The sequence below is a fragment of the Tamandua tetradactyla genome, chromosome 21 (assembly GCF_023851605.1).
Source record: "Tamandua tetradactyla isolate mTamTet1 chromosome 21, mTamTet1.pri, whole genome shotgun sequence".
In the NCBI taxonomy this organism is placed as follows: domain Eukaryota; kingdom Metazoa; phylum Chordata; class Mammalia; order Pilosa; family Myrmecophagidae; genus Tamandua; species Tamandua tetradactyla.
In genome coordinates this window covers 40,950,999-40,969,743 of record NC_135347.1, presented here as the reverse complement: position 1 = coordinate 40,969,743, position 18,745 = coordinate 40,950,999, and the positions used below count along the sequence as shown (strand labels likewise).

General features: G+C 36.9%; 1 long non-coding RNA gene across 1 annotated transcript in view; it reads right to left on the bottom strand.

Moving 5' to 3' along the window:
* The window catches only part of LOC143665344 (uncharacterized), a 187,914-nt gene extending 169,644 nt beyond the window's left edge, over positions 1 to 18,270 (bottom strand). The window contains exon 1 of the long non-coding RNA XR_013166894.1: positions 17,651 to 18,270. This is a non-coding gene — a long non-coding RNA (uncharacterized LOC143665344). The remainder of the gene's footprint in view (positions 1 to 17,650) is intronic.
* Positions 18,271 to 18,745: the final 475 nt, after the last annotated feature.

Sequence of the window (18,745 nt, the reverse complement as noted above, 5' to 3'; positions counted from 1 at the left end):
TGTGGCCCAATTTAAACTCAATTAAAACAGTACACTATACACTGGGTGCTTCCACATTGTTTCCATTTCTCTAATTATCTGAACTTTCCCCAGAAAGGTTCTAACAAATATAAACTACATTTCCTCTTGAAAGTGAGGAGGAAACTGCACAGAAAGATGGATTTTGCCTGAAAGGAGGTGGCAAATCAAAAAAGGGATTAAGTTCTGGTCTTTGTGACTCCATGGAGAAAAAAGTTTTGGAAGTGATGACAGCCCATCATAACTCCTTTCCCTCAAGTGAAACTGTCCCTCATCTGAAACAGACAGGGTCCTCTCCACTCTTGAACAGTAGGATGAAAGTGCAAGCTGGCACCACTTGTAGATGCAGATTTCTCACAGAAACTTTCCAAGCTTTGCATATTCCATTTGTTGCAAAATGCATAAATTTTCTTTTGAAAGAAATCTTACTTGTTTCACACAGATCTTACTTGTCTCTCATTAAAATGAATAAATAAATTTTGCCAAGGGTTTCCAGAAACAGGGTCAAAGATATACTGAGAGGAAGCGAAAGGGAATGCTGGCATAGCCCAGTATGAAACAGAATTAGAAACTTTCCAAGAATTTGTAAGCCTCAAGCAAAGAGTAGCTCAAGAGTTAAACAAAAAAATTATTTTCTATGAAAGAAAATGGAAGTAGTCTACAGAGGAGAACAATTCTGACCTAGGGAAAAGTATCAATTAGAGAACAGTGACTCCAGAGTTTAATTTTAGTAATTTCAAGGTATAAAAACAATAAGCTATAGGAGCAAAGTCATGTGACAGGCAATGAGGGGGATGAATCTTGAAGACATTGTGTTGTACTAAATAAGGCAGAAATGAGAGGACAAATACTGTATGGCCTCTTTTAGAGAATACTTTTAAGAAAGTTGGGGCCTAGATGGTAAGCTCTTCTAGCAGTCACATTTATTCCTGAGTTTAAGTGTTATTTCTGGATTCTGAGGTGCTGTGTCACATATGTATAATCTGGTATTTCCCTGGAATTTTGGGTACCTGTGTGATACCTAAGACTCAGAATTGGAGTTCTGCAGCTCTAAATGTCAACATTGCTACATACAACAGCTGTTCTGAAAAAAAATGAAGGGCGGGCCATGGTGGCTCAGCAAGCAAGAGCCATGCCAGAGGACCTGGGTTCAATTCCCGGTGCCTGCCCATGTAAAATAAATAAATAAATAAATAAATAAATAAATAAATAAATAAATAAATAAAATGAAAAGGAGATCAAGCTTCAATCAGAGATAAGGATGAAGCTGATCTGGTTGGGAGTTAAGTACATCAGGAGATAGGGTAAAGGATGACAGTGTGTGTTTTGGAACTTCACCTATTATATGAGACCAAAGGAAGAGAGCTTTATTTTGTCCAAAACTTAAGTTTTCTGTAGCAGAACTTTAAGACAGGTTAATTTCTATCAACCTGTCTGGATAGTTCATTTAAACAACCCAAATACATGGAGCCAGAATGCAAAAGAAGGCTTCTGATTCTGTACAGCTTAATGTAATATTCAGATACATCCCAGAGTATGTTTGGCAGATAATTAAAAAGTATAGGCAAAATACCTTGAAGGACTGTCAGAAAAATATGAACCATTAAACTTTCCTACCTGATAAAACCCTGATACTCTCTCAAACACTAGGGACTCCCAAGTTAATAGGCCAAGCTCCTGATCTTGAGGCTTGCTCTTATGAAACATTTCTGCAGCAGAGATGCTAAGACCACCTATAATTATGCCGAAGACTTACTCCCAGTGAACCTCTTGTTACTCAAATGTGGCCTCTCCCTCTTCCTCTATGCCCAGCTCTGTAAGGAAAATCACCACTCTCTGCCCTAGGTGGACCATGACATCCAGGTATGAGCCTGGCCCTGGCACAGTGGGACAGACAATACCTTCCTGACCAAAAAGGGGAAAAGAAAAATAACAAAATAAAGTTTCAGTGGCTAAGAGAGTTCAAATAGTCGAGAGGCTTTTCTAGAGGTTACTCTTAGGCAAGCTGCAGCTAGATAAATTGCTAATTGCCACAATTTGCTCAACCCCAACCAACATCTTTCCTGTTAATCCTAAAGAATACCCAGGGCTCTATTTGAGATCCTACAAAAGTTGCAGCACTGAGTTTACTTTTCAGAAACTTAAAACCTTCAGATGGTTCCTAGGCCAGATAAGTCCTGAAACCCAAAGGTGCCAATATCTCCAAAAACATCAACCAGCACCATCCCCCATCCCATATTTTTGACACCCCTTCTCAACATGAGAAAAGAATGTGCATAATCCAATATTCCTAAAGCCTGGGAGAAGGATCAAAGGAAAAGGAGGAGTTATAACAGAGAAGTTAGGATTTAACAAATGAATATGATTACTGAATTATTATGTTAATATTTATTTTTAGTCTCCAGTTTCTTGGAGCAGCTAGAAAGAAAAACCTGAAATTGCAGAACTATAACTGATACCAAACTTTGAAATCTGTCCTGTAACTACTTGTTAAAATATACTTTGAAATTAATTACTTTTTTATATATATGGTATATTTAACAATAAAAAGACAAAAAGGTAAAAAGCAAAAAAGCTACAATGAAAAATTAAATTCATTTTTTTAATTTATTATTTATTATAGTCTAAAAAATATACAGGAATGTACTGCTAATTAGAGAAGATGAAGGCATGTTGAAAGTATTCATAATTTCATGAACCACTTGACTTTGAAAAGGATTGTGTTTCTCCATGTTTGTGAGTAAAATCTGAAAATGTTAATGTTTAAAAAAACTCATTTCAAAATAAGGGAGTTAAAGTGAGATAGATTAAGTTTTAATTCTAGCTGGTCATTTACTGTGTTCCTTCTGCATTTTCTTTATATCAATATATGCTGTGGAAATTTGTTGTGATGTACATAAGCATGGAAAACTTATTGTTCAGTATCGTGAATTGAACTTACTTGTTCATTTTTTTCTCCTTCCCCAAAGCTCTAGACTAAAATTAAATGAAAATATAAAAATGCAAATTCATAAGAACAATGAAAATGGGAGAGAACTTAGAAGACGAGAGATGAGAAGATGATGTTAGAAATTGAAAAGCAAATGGGGGAAGGGTAAGTATCTTAACATATCAGAGAAAGCTGAAACCTAAGTCTACAATCTAGTTGTGCCACAGAACGTGGAAAGTCTCAAAGTTAACAGCATCAAGTACCTCTGAAAGCTGGGTGTGAAATGGAGCTAAAAAGAAAATTATAGACAAATCTTAAGAAGAAGCATTAAACTGTAGATTCTCTCCCAGATTTGATGCAATGATCATCTGTTTTCCATTTGTGCTGAAGACTTAGGTTTACTCTCTGGAGAGGATGAACCAGGAAGGCACTGCATTCAGGGACATAAGATACAGCTAAAGGGCATTGGTGATGTGCCAAGCTGAAAATGAGCATTGATTGCAAGTCTACATTCTGAACAACCTCTTCTCCCAACTCCATTCCCTACTTGACTCTCAGAAAACCGTCAGGCATATATAAGTCCTCCAGTATATAAGATTGGAAAATTCTTCTCTAAATATATTGGCCCAAGGGAAAAGATAGAAATGTAAATGAAAGAGAAAACTTTTAAAGTTAAAGGATCTAAGAGATCCAATATCAAATGATCGAAATAGAAAACTTTTAAAGTTAAAGGGATCTATCTAAGAGATCCAATATCAAATGATCAGTAACTGCACAAAGAGAAAACAAACAAACAAAAATGAATGGAAGAACTAACACGAGAAAATTTTTTTCAAATCCTGAAAGCCATGCGTTTCCAAACTGAAATGTTCTGCTGGGGTCCCATGTAATGGTTGAAAAAGACCTACACCAAGACACATCAACATGAAAATTTAGTGTACTAACTATAAAGATAAAGAGATCCTAAAATCTTTCAGTGAGAAGGAAAACAGAAGATCATCAATAAAACATAACAGAGTCCACCTTCAGTTGCACACCTTATATCAAATGAACACTTCCACCTAAAACAACTAAGAAATCTGTATTTTCAGATTTCTGTATTACAGCTGTTTTAGGGCATTGGAGACAACCAAGGTAGCCAGGACTTGAAGAGCCAAGACCCCAGAGAGAAGAAAATGTATTGAGGCAAATTTTACATTCACTGCTCCTTTTCCCCCTCAAAATACGTGATTGTTTGCATTTGGGGGCAACAACACTGATCACATCAGTGTCCTAGAGTTTGTGTCAATTTCACTGGTGGGAATAATAAATAGAGATGCAGAAATACCCAGGCTGCTAAGATTTAAGGACTTAATATTTTGAAGAAAAGCAAAGCACAGAAAAGTGAGCCTAACATTTTCCTTACCACTTCTTTCCACTCAAGGGATTAATAGATTCTTAAGCTGTACAGAGACAGAAGCTAAAAAAACAAGCAGAAAACTGAGGTTAGAGCTAAAAATTAGAGTATTCAATTGACTACACTGTTGGGGACACAAAAATTGGAGTTAAAAGCCCACCAAAGATAAGAAGTATTAGTAAATACTTGCAGACTTTTAACTAAGAGCCCCCAAATGAAATGCCCTAGGAATAAGAGCAAACTTGAAATAGATTATCCTCAAATGGTTTAAAATAATCCATTCCTGTTCTGTCTTCCAATCAGAGCAGGTAATAGTGGTTCAGTGGCAGAGTTCTCGCCTGCCATGCCAGAGACTGAGGTTCATTTCCCAGTACCTGCCCATGTGAAAAAAAAAGAAGAAGATAAAATCACCCAAAGCCTCTACATTTTTTTATTCACAATGTCCAACATTAGATGCCAGTAAGGCAAGAGTGACTAAAAATAGGGGAAAAAAATAAATAGAAACAGACCACAGGTAGTCCAGGGATTATCGATACAGACTTTAAAATAACTATGGTAATATATTCAATAAAATAAATAGCAAGTTGGAGAATTTTGTCAGAACTGACATCTATGTTAAAAAAAAGAATCACATGAACTTGAAAAAGAAATTAGACTTCAATAGAGATATAAATGAAGCTCATCTGCCTAGGACTAAGGTAAATCAGAATATAGGGTAAAGGATGACATTATCTGTATTTTAAACTTCAACTTCTGGGTGAAGCCAAAGGAAGGGATGCTTATTTTGCCTAAAATTTAAATTTTCTGTAACCCACTATCTAATTTAACCTGTCTAGTCAGTTTATTTAAACAATCTAATTACATGAAGTTAGAATAGGGAATGAGATCTTGTTATTTTGTACTGGTTATTGGAAAACCCTGATACATTCCAGAGTATTTTGGGAAGAAAATTTTTAAAGTACCTACCAAGTCTATTGAGAGAACAGAGAAAAATGTGGAACTATTAAGCTTCCCTACCTGGGAATTTCTGATATTCTTTCAAGCAAAAGGGACTCCCAATTTAATACACCAAGCCCTCAATCTTGGGACTTGCCCTTATGACCTTATTTCTGTAATAGTGAAGCTAAACCTACTTATAATTATGTCTAACAGTCACCCCCAGTAACCTCTTTTGTTTCTCAGATGTGGCCTCTCTCTCTAAGCCAATCTCTGCAAATAAGCTCACCAACCTCCCTGACAATGTGGGGCATGACTCTCAGGAATGAACTTGGCCCCAGCATTGTGGGATTAACAATGCCTTCTTAACCAAAAAGGAGAAGAAAAATTAAACAAACTAAAGTTTCAGTGTCTAAGAGGTTTCAAATAAAGCCAAGAGGTCATTCTGGAGGTTACTCTTATGCAAGCTTCAATTAGATATTGCAAATTGCCACAGCATCCCAAGCCAAAACCAAGGATATTCCTGAACCCCCTAAAAAATACTTTGAACTCTATCTAAGACTGTGTAAAAGTTTTACCTATCAAGTTCATTGTTTCAGAAACTTAAAGCCTCCAGATGGCTCCTATGCTAGATAAGACCTGAAACTCAGAGGTACCAGTCTCTCCAAGAATATCAACCAATTTCATTTCTCCACCTCATAATGCTGATACCCCTTTTCAACATGAAGTTAGAATGGTCTTTGTCCAGCTATCCCTGAAGATTGAGAGAATTATCAAATGAGAGGGAGTAGTTGTAACTTAAAAGTTAGCACTTAACAAATAATTATGACATTGACTCATTACATAGATTTTTTTTTCATTTGTAGTATATTAGAATAGCCTGAAGAAAATACCTGAAATTGTTGAATTATAATTCAGTAGCTTGATCTTTGATAATGATTATACAACTATATAGGTTTTATCTTGTTACTGTGCAATTATGAAAACCTTGTGACTGACACCCCTTTATCCAATGTATGAGTAGATGAGTAGTAAAATAAAGACATGCATCAAAAAATAATAATGATAATATTGGGTTGGGAATATGGGGACCAATGCCCCTATGTAAACTATGGACAATAGTTAATTCCACTACTTTAAAAATCCTTCATCAAATGCAACTACTGTTAAAAAAAAAAAATAGTAGAATTACAAAAAAAAAAAAGTGCTGTGATCAATTGTAACAAATTTTCCATATGAATGCAAGTGTTGGTGGGGGGGTTGTGTATGGGAATCCTGTATTTTATGCATTATTGTTCTGTAAACTTACAGCTTCCCAAGAAAAGGGGCACATACAGCTGGGTACCAACTCCAGCTCTTGATTTGCAAACCCAGGGTACTGAGGAACAGCTCTGAAAAGGATTATTTTTAAATTTTTTAACAGCTCATTAAATAAAGCCTCAGACATTTTCAATTGTCAGCACCAACCCAGGCAAGACTGGAGTTAAGGTATATCTAGTATAACAAGTCAGGTAAGGGAGATAATTCCCTAAAGGACATATCTTATCCAAGAAAAGGGAGGGGGAAAGGCCCAGTAAATGTAGGTGGCTCTCATTCAGAGAATGCAGACCCCAGGGGGAAAAAACAGAAACAGCTTAAGCCAACCTTCTACCTCAGCCTCTGTCTCAACCACACCCCTGGCAAGGACAAGTTTTGCTGAGAATTAAAGGCACTGCACCACTTTATGCTGATGGGGATCTGCAGACTAACAAGTGCCACTGGCTGGGCAGGATAGGAAAGGTACAGAGCCTAGAGGCTATCCATGAAAGACTGGCAACCTGCTGGGTCTCACCCTCAGGGAAAGTTGTTACTCCAAATTACACCTTCTTTCTGAGACCTAGGCCTATCTTGTCTAGGAAAATCTGAATGGGATTGATTATATCTGGGAAGAGCCTCCTCAAAAAAGTTCCATATAGGCAGGGCAAGAACCAGAAAAAGAAGAGCTGAAAAATTTTGATCAGTTAAAGAGAAGTTATGCTAGAGGTCTAGAATAAGTTGAACTGAATGTCAAATAACAGAAAACAAAGCCGACCAACAAGAAAACTTAGGTAGAAGGAAGAAATGACCTCTAGAATAAATTAATCAAGGAAATCAGATGCCCAGACACCAGCAAATTTATCACAAGTCATACTACAAAGCATGAAGATAAGGCCCAGTCAAAGAAATAATGAGATATGGGAGTTGAAACAACTAATTAAATATGTTCAAACAAGGCTTCTAAATCAAATCAATGAGTTGAAGGAAGATATAGCAAAAGAGATGAAGGATATAAAGAATACATTGAGTAACCATAAAAAAAGAACTCAAAAGCTTGAAAAAAACAAATGCAGAACTTATGTGAATGAAAGGCATAACAAAAGAGATGAAAAACACAATGGAGGCATACAACAGCAGATTTAGAAAGGCAGAAGAAATAATTAGTGAACTAGAGAACAAGACATCTGAAATACCACACAAAAAAGAAGAGATAGGGAAAAGAATGGAAAAATATGAGCAGGATTTCGGGGAACTGAATGACAATGTGAAAACATGATATACATTGTTACGGGTGTCCCAGAAGGAGAAGAGAAGGGAAAAGGGACAGAAAGAATAATGGAGAAATAATCATTAAAAATGTACCAACTCTTATGAAAGACATAAAATTACAGAACCAAGAAGTATAGCATGCCTCAAACAGAATAAATCTGAATAGATTACTCCAAGACAGTTACTAATCAGATTGTCAAATATCAAAGACAAAGAGAGAATTCTGAAAGCAGCAAGAGAAAAGCAATTCATCACATACAAGGGAAACTTAATAAGACTATGTGCACATTTCTCAGTAGAAGCCACAGTGGCAAGAAGACAGTGGTATGATATATTTAAGATACTCAAAGGGAAAAACAGCCAACAAAGAATGCTGTAACCTGGCAAAACTGTCCTTCAAAAATGAGGGAGAGGACAGTGTGATGGTGGCTCAGTGGCAAAGAATTCTCACCTGCCATGCCGGACACCCGGGTTCAATTCCTCATGCCTGCCCATGCAAAAAAAAAAAGAAAGAGAGAGAGAAAAGAGGGAGAATTTGAAATACTTTCAGACTAACAGACACTGAAAGGGTTGTGAACAGGAGACCTGCTCTACAAGAAATACTAAAGAGAGCACCATAGGCAGATAGGAAAAGACAGGAGAGAGAGGGTAGGAAAGAGAACAGTGTAGAAATAAAGATTATTAGTGAGGGTAAAATGAGAGAAAATAATAAGGTACAAAATATAAAATCCAAAAGACTAACTGGTAGAAGAAAGCACTACCTTTACAGTATAATAATAAATGTCAATGGATTGAACTCCCCAATCATATGACATAGACTGGCAGAATGGATTAAAAAACAGGGCCTCTTTATGCTGTTTACAAGAGAATCACTTTAGATCCAAGGACAAAATAGGTTGAAAGTGAAAGATGAAGGCTATCAGCATATATGACACCAGAAGGAAAGATAAACAATAAAAACTGAGACTGTATAACTTAGAGAAACCTGGAGTGGACAATGAGGGTGATTAAATGTACATATATATAATAATAATAATTAATATTCTTCTTATTATTAATATATGTGCAAATATGAGAAAATTTTTACATGAGGGAGAACAAATGAACTTGCAAGGTGTTGAAAATGAGATGGTATATGGAAATCAATGCAAACTAGGGTTATAGTTAACAGTAATATTGTAATACTTCCATGAATTGTAACAAAGGCAATATACCAAAGCTAAATTTCAATAAGAGGGGGATATAAGGGAGAGGTATAAGATTCTTGATATTGTTGTTGTTGCTTCTTGTTTTTATTTATTTATTTTTCTTTTCTTCTCTCTTTGCAGAAGAAATGGAAATATTCTCATATACATTGTGGTGGTGAATGCATAACTATGTGCATACACTGCGAACCATTGGTTGTTTACTTAGGATAGATTGTATGATGTGTGAATAAAACTGTTTAAAAAAATGTACAAGTATGGGAGGAAATGTGGGGTGAGAGATGTACCTATTCACTGTTGATATGGAAGTAGAATGGTGCGGCCCCTCTGGAAGGCAGTGTGGTGGCTCCACAGGAGGCTAAGTAGAGAGTTTCTACATTATCCTGCAACTCCATTATTAGTTATATACTTGGAGGAACTGAAAGCAGAAACATGAATAGACATTTGCACACCAGTGTTTATGGTGGCAGTATTCATGATTCGTAATGGATGGAGATGGCCTGAGGATACATCGACTGGTGAAGGGAAGAACGAGCTGTGGTGTATACATACAATGAAATATTGGGCGGCTGCAAGGAAGAATGAAGATGTGAGACATGCAACTAAGGTGAATGAAACTTGAGGACATTATATTGAGTGAAATAAGCCAGAAATGAAAAGATTTTAGTTGGGCATGATTTTTCACATTATAACAAAGAATAGATCACTTATAGTCTAAAGTTTAAGCTTCTGCCCATGTCAGACAGACCAATTTTGTTAGATCGTCTAGCAAGATAGCTTTGGAATTGGGGTGGGTTAGTTCTGCACAGACTCAAGGCCCTTCATTAATAAACATTAGGTACTATCTTTAGTGATCATAAGACACTAAAGTTGAAAAACAAGATAAGGATGTACGAGTTGGGGGTGAGTTCCAAGATTTTTACAGTCAGAAGATGAAGGCTGTATAGTTACACAGTCATTATCAAAGATCAAGGCAGCTGGATTACAGTTCAGTAATTTTAAATATCTCTTTATGGCTATTCTAAATACTAGAAAGTGAAAAAGAAATATCTATATAATGACTCAGTAATCACAGTCATTTGTTAAATCTTAACTTCTCCATTATATACCCTCACTGCCTCAATCTAGGGGTCAAAGCAAGTCACATGAGGTGAGAAATTATGCTGTCTTTAAACTACAGAGTCATATGATAAAGAGGATGGATAGGAAAAGGTGATGAATTGGGGTCATTAATGCACTCAATCTATATCAAAAAGACTTGAATCAAGAAACAGAGAACAGAAGAGAAAGGTGGAGGAAACTTATAAGAGATGGTAGAAAGAAATCTTGGAATGACAGTTATGTGGCACGCCTAAAGAGCAACCAGTTCACATTAGAGGACAATGGCAGAGGTGATATCTCAGTATATAATACATATAACAGTTATCCAAAGCCTTTGAACTTCAATTCTGCTAGAGAATTGGGGGTGAATTAGTGCTATCTACACAGAAAACAAGGAAAGAAAGGGGATTTTTAATTTCAGAGAAAATAAATTATGTCAGAAAGGAAATTAAATATAACATAATATATGGTGAATTATTTGTGCATATTTATATGGTCATAACAATGGAAACAAATATTGATTTAAACAGAACTGATTATGTAATTTTATCGGAAGGATAAGGAGAAATATTTCTGTATTGAAGAGATTGGGTTATAAAAGAGCTAAACCATAATCTTCTATAAAAAGAACTCAGTAAGTAATATTGAAAAACTGTCGAATCAAGAACTAGCAATAGAAACTATTATTTAGATATATGGATGCAAATATTAGAAGAAACAGCTGAAAAGAATTTAAAGGAGTTACTTCTGGAGAGAAGGAATTAAGAATGGAGAGAAATTAATTAGGAACCACCTAATTTTGTGTAAGCCTGTAAGTATTATTTGATTTCTTAAGTCATGTACAAGTGTTATTTTAATAAGAAAAATTTATATTAAAATCAAAAAGAATAGAAATGACTTAACAAAATGACTGGCATACGGTAGGTTTCCATAAATGTTGATTGTATAAATTCTGTGACCTCAGGGAACATGGTAAAAGGTAAGTGGAGGCCTGCATTCATTGTGACCAAGACCTTTCAACATGCATAAGGCCTTGACTGAAATTCTGCCCTTAGTAGATGCGTGTGTCTTCTAGTCCCATCTGCTGGATTCTGTCCTGACAGCTATTCAGCAGAACTGTTACTCCACAGAGCCAAGTGGGCAGAAGCCCACATAAGATCACTTGATGACAGTAAAACCTCATGGCCTAAAGGCGATCCCCCCCAGGGACCTGCCATAGGTTTAGGAACTTCCAGATTATTCATTTCTTTTAAGCTCATAAAGATTCCAGCTTCTAGCCCAGTGGTCACATCAGTTGGCTTTCTCTAGCTGACTGTGAAATCCTAGAGAAATCTCAAGCCCTTGTTTGACTATATTAAGTGGTCCAAGATTGTGATGGCAGGCAAAAATCCCTCGGTGTCAAAAAGCAGGAAAAATTTATACAAAAAATAATAATAATAATAACACTCACATTCATTTCTAGTTAACAATCAGGCCTGCTTGGGTGATCATATAACTGAAAGATAACACTTCTAGTGTGGCTATTTGTAGCTTTGAGCAGCACAGCAAACCTGATAAGTACCTGGAGGAACAAAGCTAATATATAGCAGATATTCAGTGTTTGTTATTTAGATGGATGGATAAGAGGATTACTATCGACCCAGCTGTCAAAATATAATCACAGTACACAGCAACTTAATCTCATAAAGACAGGGTCAAGGACATGATAGAAGGGCAATATCTCATTGCTCCTTCCTCCACATATTTAGTCTAGTTAAGCCCAAATAGTTAAGTCCAAATAGGCTACCTTATACAATCTCAGAACTTAGAGTTAGAAGGGATATTGGAAGATCATTCAGTTCTCTTTATTTTAATAACTGAGGAAACAAGTCTTAAGGAGACAAGATGGGGGAAATACTAGGACACCAATGGTGGCAGTCAGTAGTTTTGATTCTCCCCAAGTTCTCCCATAAAAACAGAGAAGACAATCATGACAGCAAACCCAAATACCCACAAAATCAAAATCTAAAACAAAATAGGTGAAAAGGTATCCCATTGAACCCCAAAATCAAGCGGATAGGAACAAAACATCAATATCTACAAGAACATTTGTGTATATGGAAGTGAAGGGGTGTCCCTCAGATGTGAGAACAGCTACATCCCCAATCACTGGGAAATGTTGCAGGCTAAGACTTAAACGTCATTCTAGTAAGAACCTGCTGTTTTAGAGGCATATATTTATTTAACTGACATCACAAAAGTTAGGTAAGGTATTCTTATACTCTAATATACAGCTTAGGTCAAAGAAAATTTGAATATTGATAAGTCATTAGAGTATAACGTTCTATCAGTTTGCAGTTGTTTCTTACACTGAAAGACTATGCATGTGTGCATGTGTCAATATTTTCGGTAACCTTATCTATATCGATCAATATTAGTATATAATTTCTTTCAAAAAATCATTATATTTTCATTTTAATATCGTTTGGAACTATGAAACTGACCTTTCAAAATACTGTTTCAACTAAGAGCTTAGGTATCCTTTTAGCATCAAGAATACTTTCTCTCATCTTGGGGAAATCAAAATTCCTTTCTCCCCTCACAATGCATGAGAAGACCCTCCAGTATATATTGATATGGTGCCCTGAGGATGTCTCTATTTATAATATAGGGTATCTCATGAACAATTCTGGTTCCAGGCAGTAGCGCTCCAAGGCAGAACAGAGTGGTCTTTCCCAGGTGAGTTTCATAGGTGGCCCCCTACAATGCAAATTGAGCTGCCCTCGAGGCACCCTATAAATTTATTATAAAAATCTAAAATAAGAAACACAAAATAACAAAAAAGTTTGCCTTACTGAAATTAAAATTGTTCCCCTGACTCAGTATAACTTTAAAATAGAGCAGAGCAAGAAACAATAGAAGAGGCCTCTAAGTTCTCCAGAAAATACATGTATATAACTTTGAAAACAGTGAAGAATTCTGATTTTAAGAAGCTAATGTCGTTATGGTACCCTAAGTTCTTTGCAATGATTACAGTGCCTTTGGTTGGGCAATGATCCTTATAAGGGTTATAGTTTATTGTGTCCAGATTTGTCTTAATAACCTTTTAGCACATTATTTACCATCTCCAGACACATGACCTGGCAAGGAGTGCTGATCACATAGTTAGACAGAGATCTTAAATTATCATTCAAATTCTAGTTATTGGAGACTTCTGCTACTCTCCACGATGAAATAAGAGGGACCCTCCCACCTTAACAAGAAAACTTAACAAAAGTATAGGAAACAATGGTTTTCAACTACTGAACATTAGGCCACACAGGATTGTGATACCTAAGTGGAGTGGGACGGGGGGAGGGACAATATGCTACTATATATGTCCCAGTTTATTAGCTGAAGATAGTTTTCATCATCATCCCAGGAAAGAGAACCCAAACTGAGCCCTGTGGTGTCACAGAGTTGAAGGCACAGAAGCTAGAATTCAGAGAGATCAAGGTAGCTAGAACATGTAGAGCAAAGTACAAGAGAGGAGGGAGCCACAGAGCTATTTCCAGAAATCTGCATAGGGTTCCCTGTAAATCTTTAGCTGCGAACTAATCTTTACATGTGAGAGAAGAGAGCACACTTCTGGCCAAACAAAAAGCAGCAGAAAGTAGTAGGCCAATCAATTTCCCGAACTCATATAGAGCTGAAAATAGTTTGTAGTCCCACCAGCCAGAGTAGAAAGTCCTTGTAATACACGAAGCATCAGGAAACATTCTCAGAAGGCTATTGCCTTATTAGTAAGGCCAAATTAACACCAGACTAATGATTGCTCAGGATCTGCCTAACGAAGCTTGAAAACAAGCCTCAAAAGAACCCAACTGATTCCAAAGAACTAAATGGCATGCCAGGACAAAAATCCAGCACTATTTAAAGGAATAGAATATCACCATGTCCAGCATCCAGCTAATAATCTGCAGGCATGAAAGGGAACAAGATATATGACCTATAGCCAAGAGGAAATTATTAATCAATAGAAACAGACTCAGAAATAACAGAAATAATAAAATTAGTAAACATGAATGCGATGAGATGTCTTATTTACAAAGCCTGCTGTAACAGAGTACAGCAGACTAGTTGGCTTAAGCAACAGGAATTTGTCTCATAATTTTGGATCCTAGAAGGACAAAATCAGGATGTCAGAGCCATCACGCTTCCTCCGAAGTCTGTGGCATTCCAGTGGTGGCTTGCTGGCAGTTCATAAGTCAATCCCTGCTTCCATCCCATGGCCATCTGTCTCCTGTCTCCATCTCATTCCTACTGCTGTGTCTAAATTTCCTCTGCTTAAAAGGACTCCCGTCATATTGGATCAGGGCCCACCCTGATTCACTTTGGCCTCATCTTAACTAATAGGTTGTTCAAAGATCCTGTTTATAAATGATTGAGTTCACATCCACAGGAGCAGGCTATAGGTCTTGAACATGTCTGTGTGGGAGACACGATTTTGTCCATAACATGAGAGGAGAAATGGAAGACATATATTAAAAGTACAACTTTTGGAGATGAAAAACGGAGTATCAGAAATAAAAACTACACTGGATAGGATTAACAACAGATGAAGCACTGCAGAATGAATAAATAAATAAAAGACCAGTAAATTTGAAGATACGCCATAGACACTATGCAAAATTAAGCACAGAAAGAGAAAAATAAAGGTTCCGGGGCGGGGGGGAAGAGTAATAACTGACCTGTGGGGCATTAGAAAGTTGTCTAGTATCTCTGTAATCAGAATCCAGAGGTAAGCCAAAAGAGTGTTGGGGAGAAAAATTATTTTAAGAAGTAATGGCTACAAATCTCTCAGATTTGATCAATTCTAGCTATTTTTTAAATTCATAATATATCTGAGAAAATTCCACCCTCCCAGTGATTCATAAGCCTAACACTTAAACATACAAAAAGCCAACAATTTTAAAGTTGGTACTGAGAAATTCAGCATGACATTCTAACCATTTTACCAAAAAAAGAAAAGAAATTGTACCCTCAGAATGTGAATTAAGGTTGAAATGTCATGTGGTATTTTAGCCTTAATTCTGGATTTCCTTGTTCTCATCAATCTAAGTCAGACCCTAATGATATTTAAACGTGGCTGGTTGTAATTCCCATAATAGGCAAACAAAAAGGAGGTTAAAATAATTCTATTATTTCACAATGGTGAAACAGACTGAATATTTCAATTATTCTCCTTATTATAGTACACACAGAACAATGCTCTATAATCTGCTTCGATATATATATAGGCTCTTTAACCACACCATGGTGGGACTAATACAGACACTTCGGTTGAGCTTCGCTCGCTGATTCAGTGTTGGAATAGAGTACTTCACAGATTAGCTTAGTCTGCAGCACTTAAAGGTCAGGATTTATTGTAATGTAAATCACAAAGCAATTTTATCTTGACAGAGATTACATACTGTTACAATATTTCTCGCTGAATCTAGTGATGCGTTTGCTTTTTCTTTGCAACTGCTGTGCAAATTGGACTGTAGCCCAGAAAAGAAAAAGAGATGGCAGGCTGCTTTGGCTTTTTAGAAACAACTTAATTCTCTTCATTTTTCAAAGTTCCACAAGAAAAAAAAACTCTGAAAATATACATAAAATCATACATAAATACTTGTAAAACTTTATGAACCATGAGTTCTAGTGCACACAAGTAGCTAGTTATAAATGGCCATCTCTCAAACATTGTGATGTGCTTTAGGAAATGGTATAATTACTGATAACTGACTTGTAATCATTCGTGCCCAAGTTTCTTGTCTCCATTTCAAATAAACAAATAAAAACAATAAGAAGCATTCCTGTTTCCACTGCAGAAATCACAAACAAAAAAGAAATCGTGTATATACCAAATCACATGAGGGTGAGAAACGCCCCTTTGTCCTTGTCTTTGAACCCAATACGGTGAGGTGGAATGGCAGAACCTTTCCTCTTTTTCTATTTCTTTGGGGCTTGCACTTAAATTAGAAGGTTCTGGGGCTAGCTATCAGGAAAACTTTTCAATTAACATAGGATTAAATGAAAAACTAAAAAAGTGAGGAGCCTTTATTCCTGAAATTCTCAAGACAAGACCAGCTAACTCTCAGTACTAACTCATGACTGTCAAAGAAAACCAGGCACAAAACATCCCCACAAAACATTTTAAAAGTGTATGCATAGAATTTTGCCAAATTTTATCTAGGCTTTATATACAGTTTATACTAATAATGTACAAAAAATGATGGTGAGGCCCAGAATTTGCCAGGACATTTGGGAGGTTACAGTTCAACTACTATTACTTCATTTCTACCCCTCCCACCTAGGCCACAAGTGAGTACTTGTCCTTTCTCCTGCCCCGATAAAACACTTTTCCTGGAATGAATGGGGTTACATTTTTATAATGTTTATTCAAACAGTGAGGAGCGTGTTCTTTCATTCTGCTGGCTGTGTCCTATTACGCAGGCCCCCCCATATCAGTCACTGGAAGTCAACCTTCCCATGTTTATAATCCAAGTATTGTATGATTTTCTTCTCTTCTTTAAATTGATTCAAAATTTTACCTAAATAAATTATTTTAAAACAAAACCTTTTTCACTACCAAAATTATAGATCGGACATTACAGTTATTAAAAATGTTTACCAAACACCGCTTATAACTGGAGTGATGTACCACCAGTTGTCCACACACCATATTTTGGGAAATTTAAGCTGTATAGACAGTTGTGAGAATGAGACATAAGTGGTACAGGTTCAACTGGTACGGGGCAAATAAATGAGATTCTTATCCATAAAACACAAGCATCCACAATGCTACATACAATTAGGCACAGGCACTTCCCATCCAAATGTTCCCTATAAGTAAGCTGGTGATACAATCTGGTTTGCCTGGGACAATCCCAGTTTACGCTTGTTTTAGCCCTGGAGTAATTATTGCTAGCTCCCCCTCTCGCTCAAAAATGTCTTGGTTTGGATAGTAAATTATGTGGTCATATTACCGGAAGGGAGAGCAATGGAGCCTCAGAAAAGTGAACTGTAAAAATGTTTCTAATCGGTCTTATTCTTAGCTGCTGGACAGCTCTCCGGTATGGATAATAACGCATTCCACCACACATCTAGATGGCACTTAAGGATTTACAAAGCTCTCCCACACACATTATCTTACTTACTCTTCACAACAACCCTGTGAGTGAGTTAGGTATTATCTGTAAATTACAAATGGGAAAACACCGGTTTAAGGCAGTTTAATGATTTGCTCAAAGTTCACACAGCTAGGTTGGGGTCTGGGAAGGAGAAGTTTCTGAGAACGAGCCCATTCCCTTTATCGTGGATTGGACATATCTACAGTGTTGCCACGTTCCCATTTCATAAGAAGAACTCATTTTCCCTTTAAACTATATTATAAATACCAGTTAGACTGCCAGGATTATAATCAACAGTACTAACATGTTTTGTGTTTTGGCCTGAAAATCTAACCAGACCCAATTACAAGTTAAATTTTTAACTCACTTTTTCTTTATTGACGCCGAAAGGAAAAGAATAAGATGGAGCAAAACTACGGCACTCCTGTGTGGGCTTGCAGAGGTGGAGAGAGGGGAAGAGTGTAACAGAACAGTCGGCCTGCCCACATTTCCTCCTGCACCGCTGTGTTATGTGCCAAACACGTCTCTCCTCCCAGCTCACACGGAGGAGGGCCGAAAGCTTTACATTACACCACTGGTTTACACCCTGAGAAACGTCTCTTGAGCTGCAAAATACACTTTGAAGCAACTTTCTAAAAGGCACATCTATATTTACCAATGTGTTCCACATGATTAAACTGTGAAATTTGTCTCCAGTTTGGCAATACCTTAGAGAGATATTGTGAGGTTTAGAAAGAACGTGCCTGTGAAGTGCCTTAAGTTCCATGGAAAGAAAGCACTGCATACATCCAAGGTGCTGTTACACCTCTTGACGCTATATTGGCGCAACAGCAAGTAAGATAGCGTAAGTTATGATGTCACAATGTTGTCATGCAGCATCATCCACAGTGAGAGCAAGAAAAATCTGTTTTTAAAAAGCCTCTTCTCCCCCTCCTTTTCAGAATGCTAAAGCATATGGTATCCAAAACTAGTTCACAGTGAACTTCATTTCTGCCACTGCTGTAAATGAAGTTTCTTCTCAGGCAGATGTCAGTGCTAAAAGTTTGGTGCTCATAAATACCAAATTTACATAAAATCTATACAGTTTTTTTAAAAAATCTTTCTTGGTTCATGTAGGCTGATTGGCTTGGATACATAGCTCACTTCCTTATTCCTGCAATCATACTTCATTTCCAGAGTCCTTAGTGTGAAAGACAATAATTTTGGCTGAACAATGAATGACATTCCCTGGGGCCTCTCTTTTTGTAAATGCCCTGTGCCAGATTGAGAGACAGAGAAAGTGCCAGTTGGAAACTTCTATGTACCCCCAGAAAAGTCATGTTTTAATCCTGTTCCAATCTTGTGGGGCCAGACCTATTGTTTACGGTGGGAAACTTTTATTAGATTCCTTCCATGGAGATGTGACACACTCAACTGTGGGTGTGGCCTTCTGATTAGGTGGAGATGTGACTCCACCCATTCA